Source organism: Urocitellus parryii, chromosome 6 (assembly GCF_045843805.1).
Source record: "Urocitellus parryii isolate mUroPar1 chromosome 6, mUroPar1.hap1, whole genome shotgun sequence".
NCBI lineage: Eukaryota > Metazoa > Chordata > Mammalia > Rodentia > Sciuridae > Urocitellus > Urocitellus parryii.
In genome coordinates, this window is record NC_135536.1 from 67,147,713 (window position 1) to 67,155,512 (window position 7,800).

Consider the following 7,800-nt stretch of genomic DNA (forward strand, 5'->3'; position numbering starts at 1 on the left):
TGCTACTCTGCCCAGCTATTGTAATGAATATTTTTTTTTTTTTTTAGAGAGAGAGAGAGAGGGAATTTTAATATTTATTTTTTTAGTTTTCGGCAGACACAACATCTTTGTTTGTATGTGGTGCTGAGGATCGAACCTGGGCCACACGCATGCCAGGCGAGCGCACTACCGCTTGAGCCACATCCCAGCCCTGTAATGAATATTTGAATGCTTGTTTGTGTAACATACTGTGGAAGATAATGACAGTGAGCATTACATTAACTTTAGCCTTCAGGAGCTTACTATCTTATAAACACAGCAACTAATTATATAGTTGCTTATTATTATATAGCTTATTATAAATAAATATGTTAAATATAAATGAAATATATATACAAACAATTGAACAATACATGTATAAAAAGCAATGTGAGAATAGGTGGAGAAGAAAGTAATTCTAATATATTTAATTAAGATGACCTTTTAATATATAACATTTGTATTTAGCACTATTTTCTTTTCTTTCCTTTTTTTTGTTAGTACCAGAGATTGAGTCCAGGGACACTTCACCACTGAGCCACATCCCCAGCCCTTTCGCTAACTTGCTGAGGCTGGCTTTGAACTTAAGATCCTCTTGCCCCAGCCTCCCAAACTGCTGGTATTACAGGCTTGCACCACTCCTACTTAGCATTGTTTTCAAATAGTTATACAGTAATTTTTTATTTAAAAAAAATTTTTTTTTGCAGTGCTGGGTATTGAACCCAGGGCCTTGTACATACTAACTAGGCAAGTGCTTTGTCACTGAGATATACCTCAGCCCAGTAATAATTTCTAAATGATTACATTAGAATTTAGAAATCACGAAAGTCTAATTTATTCTTATTTTTGGTAGCACACTTAAAGGAAATTAAAAAAAAATGTAATCACCAAAAACAAAAAGAAGAGCTTTCTAAATATAATGATTATATGGGACAGAGAACAACTGTGAACTTCTCAGAAATCAATAAATTACCAATTCTACACACCTGAGTTATTTTAGTGTGTCATATGATGATAAGAAATAAATCACAGCATGTTATTAATCATTATATGTACTCTGTTATTGAAAACCTGCTCAAAAGTATTTGCTCTCAGTACTGTTTGGGGTTTATCATGGTGAAAACTTATTTCATCAGCAGATACAAAACTGAAGCCAACTAAAATAACATTGTTGACAATGAATAACCTGAGAAGGGACTGGGGGTGGAACTAGGTTGTAGAGCACTTGCCTAGCCTGCTGCAGGCCCGAAGTAAGATTCCCCAGCCCTGTAAAACTAACTAAATTAAACTCAACCCTGAAAAGTGATTTTTAAAGCTGTTGAGAGGCAATGCCAGAAGCATACACTCCAGAATACACTGGTGACTCTAAAGCCTGGTTCTGCTTTGGTATTACCAGTGAAGACTAAAAATATAGATTTCCTCCAGGCATCACCCCAACCTACTGAATTAGAGTGTCTGCACTGTGGCCCAGGCACATGCTCCCCACTATCCCCCAATACTGATGATTGAACCCAGGGCCTTGCTTATTCCAGGGAAGTGGTCTACCACCAAGCTACATCTCCAGTACCGCCCCCCTCCCCCACACACACACACACATCCTTTTTAAATCTTTGAGACAGGGTCTTGCTAAGTTTCCCAGGATGACTTTGAATTTGAGATCCTTCTGTCTAGGCCTCTGGGTAGCTGTACCATCACACCAGTTACCACTTGCATTTTTTAAAGTTCCACAAGTGACACTAATGCACACCTAAGGTTGGGGGCCACTGTGAACCATGAAACTCCTTTATATGGAGCAGAAATGCTCATTGTCCACCATGATCTGCTCCTCTTCCATTGAAAGAGTTGCAGCCGAAAAATAACTGCCCAGCGGTCCCTTTGCACTTAGGCCAATGGAAGCTGGAAGATTGGAAGAAGTTTGCTTCACCACCCCTAGGCAGGATCCTTGAAAACCTTCTATTTGATCCTGATCCTCTATTTTCTCTCTTGATTTCTGCCAGCTGGCTGCCAGTGCCTAGGGCAGCCCTCCATATTCAGAAGAACTTCCTGCCTCATATTCAAAAAGCTAAAAATCTCAATTAACAAAGAGGTTTTCTCAGTGTTTTACTCTACTGGCCAAATATTGTCCCTTTGTAGGTTCCAAATTATTTTCTGGACAAATGCTGTGACCTCTTTTAAATGTATTTCAGTACCACTCCTTTCAGGTAGCCTTTCTGTAGTCTGTTAATCTAAGACTACAGGGTCAACTCTCCCTTCTTCTGTTGAAGAGTCCTTCTCCACTTTAATGCAAAGTCTGTGATCTTGACATGCACAGGACATGGAATGGAGTATTTCCTTGTCCTTGGTAATGGGCATTCTCCTTGACCCTTCCTGACAGGTAACTCTTAGAATGAACCAACATCTTGATTTTTTTTTTTAACTTGCTTATTTTGGTACTATTGGAAGCCAGGGGAGCTTAATCCCTGAGCCATATTCCAGCCCAATTTATATTTTATTTAGAGACATCATCTTGGTAAGATGCTTTAGAGCTTTGCTAAATTGCTGAACCTGACTTTGAACTTGCCTTCCTCCTGACTCAGCCTCCCAAGCTGCTGGGATTACAGGTATGCACCACCATACCTGGCAACATCTTGCTTTTAAATTGAGTGCCCCAATGGGAGTCGCATGTTGAAAATACCAGAGTTTCTACCATCTTGGGTGCCTAATGATTTTGTGAAACAGAGCCACCTGCTCAACCCTCCCATCTTGCTGCCCACTAGATGTAATATGAGAAGGAAATAGATCTCTATGTCTGCACCCCTAAGATTTAGGGGTTTATATGTTACAGCAACTAGAATTACCTTAATACATATAGTGACTTACTCCCATATAGATTCCCAACTGCAGATTGTATCTTGCCCTCCAAAACCTTTTTTTTTTTTTTTGGTGCTGGGGATTGAGCCCAGGGCCTTGTGCATGCAAGACAAGCACCCTACCAACTGAGCTATACCCCCAGCCCCAAACCTAACTTTGACAGTAAAGGTTCAAGATGATATGTATTGCATGTTTGGTGGCTGCTAATCATGTTTTTCAACTCTAGTCTTGATAAAGAGAAAGATCTCGCTTCTGAGATTTTCCCATTACAAAATCTTCCATATCTAGACCACCTTCCGGGAAGTTGAAAGAAAGATTCCATATCTTTTGTTTCCTGCTGTGAGAGAATGAAATTATCCCTAGAAACTATCTGTGCACAGGAAATCATATCTGATGAGGCTTCTGGTTTGGTCCTTGTGATGGACTGAGTTGTGTCCCCCCAAAATTCGAGTGGAAGTCCTAACCCCTACTACCTCATACAACCTCAGACTTTGATTTAAAAAAAAATGCTGCAGCATGGTAAAAAATAAAAATAAAAATCTTATCCTGAGCCTTAGAGATTTCCTGACAGAAGAGTGCTTTGTTTGCAGACGTCACATCAGGAACTGAATCAGCCAGAGGGAAACATCCTAAATCTAATACTATCATGCAAGGTTTGAGAATACTAGAGTGACCAGTTTTGCCTCTACCTGGACATTCCAAGACACACAGAAAATTTACACCCACCCTCATTTATGTCAGTTACCAACTGCTGGCCTTGGTAAGAATCCAAGTCCACTTTTCTTTGGCAAAGCACTGGTTCCATCTGGCTGAGCCTGTTTCCAGATTTGCAAATCTATTCTGCAATGGATTTTGCTTTATTTTAATCTCATTTATGATTTCTTGGTTTACAATTTCTAGAGATAGAGCCTTTGCAGAGGCAATTAGGTAAAATGAGGTCATATATGTGGACTCTAATCCAATATGACTGGTGTCCTAAAAGAAGGTGTGATCAGGACAGATATGCACAAAGACCATGATGGAAACACAAAGATGGCCATCTGTAAGCTAAGCAAAGACTTCAGAAGAAACCAACCCTGCCTATATCTTGATCTCAGACTTCTAACTAACCTCTAGGATTTTGAGAAAATAAATTTCTGTTATTTAAGTTACTCAGTCTGTGTTACTTTATTATGGTGATGACCATAGCAAACTAATATAGTGCTGAAGGTGGTGGCCGGGACATTGAGGACAACCTAAAATGGTGCTGTGGGGCATTTTGTATTAACATGAATTACCATCAGAAGTTTTTTCCTTTGGGGGCTGGGATTGTGGCTCAGTGGTAGAGTGCTCGCCTAGCACGTGTGGGACCCGGGTTCGATCCTCAGCACCACATAAAAATAAAGGCATTGTGTTGTGTCCATCTACACCTAAAAATAGAATAAATTTTTTTTTTTAAAAAAGGAAGTTTTTTCCTTTGGTTCCCGGTCCTAAGATGAATGCAACTCTGACAACTTGTCTTCTTCATTTGTCATTTCAGAGTCTCTATTCCCTATTCTCTGTTTATCAGAGAAAAGAAAAAGGATATGAAAGGAAGACAGTACTGAAATGATAGGGACAGAGGTTTCTGTCCTGTTTCTTCTAATTCCAGGAGAAGATGGGAATCCTTCTGTAAGAAGAGCATATTACTTTGAGTCACCTAGGGTCGGACACATTTGAGTCTGGATGAGGCATGGAGTTTTGCTAATGAGGAGCCCCTTGGGCCAGCTGTGTTGTCTCAGGAGTGGGTGGGCTGTCAGAGCATCTCCAGTTATTCAGCTGTTGCTATGGCAGATACCACAGTGGTGCCCTTGAGAGCATGCTCAGTGTGTCTGGGGTGAGGGTGGGATTGAGCAGGAGGACTTGTCTTCTTGGTAAAAAGAATTGGTATAATTGAGAGATTGATTCTTGGAGGCTTATTGGGGGAGACACATCCAGCTCTCTCAGCTCTACTGTAATTTGCCTTAGTCCAACAACTGAGGAGGATGCCAAAATGTCCCAGTCAGTAACTGGGGAAAGAGAAGGGAATTAGGTATTCCATTTACAATTTCATTGTCTCTGTTGGTCTATGTGGTTCTTTTGATAATATTGTCAAAATCTTAGCTCCTCCACCTCACAGGACACACATACACACACACACACACACACACACACATTGAAGGAGATAATTTCTTTAATGGCTCTGAAAGTGGCTAAGCCAGGATTAGAACAGATAATTGAAGTTTGGACTTCTAGACCCTGACCCCCTTTCTTTTTTTTTTTTTTTTTTTAAAAGAGAGAGTGAGAGAGAGGAGAGAGAAAGAATTTTTAATATTTATTTTTTTTTTAGTTCTCAGCGGACACAACATCTTTGTTGGTATGTGGTGCTGAGGATAGAACCCCGGGCCGCACGCATGCCAGGCGAGCGTGCTACCGCTTGAGCCACATCCCCAGCCCCTGACCCCCTTTCTTTGAGTCAGGGTCTCACTGTGTTGCCCAGGCTGATCTTGAACTTATGGGCTCAAGTAATTCTCCTTCTCCTACCTCTTAGCCTTTCAAGTAGTTGGCACTATAGGTGTGTGTCACCACACACCACACCTGGTTACTCCTCCCCCCCACCTTTTTTTTTTTTTTTGGTATTAGGGATTGGATCCAAGAGTGCTTTACCACTGAACCATATCTCCAGCTATTTTTATTTTTTATTTAGAGACAGGGTCTTACTAAGTAACTTAAGGCCTTGCTATTGCTGATGCTAGCCTTGAATTTGTGATCCTCCCACCCCAGGCTTCTAAATCCCTGGGATTACAGGCATGGGGCACGGTTCCCAGCTCCCCCACTCCCGCCCCCACCCCATTTTTTAAATTGATGTAAGCTACTGAATTTTAAGTCAGCCCAGTATGAGGAAGTATCCTTAATTTTTTTATTTTTAATGAATGTGAACATTTTCCCCTCTAGATTTATTTAGGAAACTTCACTCCTTTTCCTGTCTTGCCTAGGGAAAGCCATTTCTTTCAAAATGAAATTCCCTCTTGGACTAAGGAATCCACCTCAGCTTGCCTCTTCTTTCCTGCTTTCTCTGACAGAAGCAAGTAGAAAGCCACTAAAGGTCTCAAATAAAGGAGACCTGTGGAGTGTGTTTACCATTACAGTGCAGATTAGTGGGAAGGCAGCAGTAGCATCCAGAGGGGTTTGGCTTAGTTGAACTTGAGCTCTGTACTCAGTGCACTATGGGAGGAAGAGTCACAGCAGGTTGGAATTCAGCTCAGCAGAAAACACCCCTGGCTATATTCATCTGTAGGATATTCTTACAGCCCAGGTAAGCAGAGAGAGACTATCACAGGGTGCTTTCTGTACCTCAGTATTTTATTGAGTATAGTGTTAAGTTCTGTGTTGAAGTCCTTTCCACACATTATCTTATTTAATTTAATCTTTCCAACAATCATTTAAGGTTGTTATCCTAAATATCCTTAATTGAAACAAGGAAACTGAGGATCAGATGGGGTTCAGTAATGTGCTCAAGGTTGCACAGCTGGTGAGCAGTGATCTGGGACCTGAATCCAAATGTTCCTAACTCCAGAGCCTCAAAATGCAATGAAAACCAATGTAAATCCAGTGTAGAGACACACTTGCAAATCTTCATGCAACCCACAGTTTCTTTAGCTTTTAGTGTAAGTAGCTATCAGGTTTGGAATTTTTCCCTCTTTAAGTCTAAATCTAGGCACCTTGCCTGAAATATAGCTCTTCAAGTCAAGCAAATGGACTTACCACTTACCTTGATCTACCATTGAAAAATACATTCTCCATCTAATATTCAGCCTGAAAACACACACACATACACACACACATTTTTCATTACTTTTTAGAGATATAGATATAATGGGCTAGATTTGCTCTTCCCTAATACTAGTTCTTAGGGACGGGCAATTTTCTCAGCTCCAGAGAGCATTCATTTACCTGTCTCGATGCTAACACATTTCAGTGGTAGTAAATTGGGTCTCCAGGGAGCCCCATTCATTTTTTGGTGCTAATGGTGTACACCATATCAGAAATATGTAGCAATCTGAAATAATGTGTTGGCATCCTGAGAACCTTCTCTAAGCAACTTAGATCCCAAATTAAGACTTTTGCCCTAAACTCCTCGAAAGGGTTTTGCATTTGGAAATATTTTGTGGTCATCTATCTTTTCACTGTGGTGAACGAAGTCAGCAGGCTTTTCCCCGTTTAAAGACTAAAAATGGGGATGGTGGGGCTTGACACCATCACGTAGTGTTGTTCTGGGGAAGCCAGATGGCAGAGAAGGACAATCATCAACGCTCTCCAGTTTTCAAAGGCGATTTCCGGAACGGGCATGACCTGATCAAGGCCTTTGAACCTGGGGTGAGGCTAGGTGGGTGCCGGCCGGGGAGGCCCCTCTTGCAGGGGCCAGCGGAGTTACTAAGGCTAGACTTGGGATGGGAACTGGGGAGAAGTGATAAGACCGGAAAGTCGAGCTTGGTAGAAGTGAGCGGGATGGCAGCGCCCTCCGACTCCCGCGTTCAGAATGTCGGTGGACAGATGCAAACCTTTGGCACCCACCTGCGCGGCGCCTCTGGACCGACCGCGAGTCCGCGGGGGAGGTGAGGCCCCGCCCCGCCCCGCCGCGGGGTCCCCCGCTCTCCCCGCCCCCTCCCCCGGGCGTCCGCGGCGGCGCAGGGGAAGGGGAAGCGGGAAGGGGCGGGCAGGGGCCGCCGCCGCCGCTTTCTCCTCCCACCGCCCGCGCTAGAAGCGCCGCGCCGAGCCCATCTGAGCGGGCGCCACCGCGCTCCCGCCGCAGCCGCGCTTCCCCGCGCCCAGCCAGCGGGCGAGGCCAGCGCGGGGCCCCGGCCCGGCTTCCTTCTCGCCGCCCGCGGCGTCCCCGGGCGGGCGCGGGCCGCGATGGGAGCAGCCGAGCGGGGC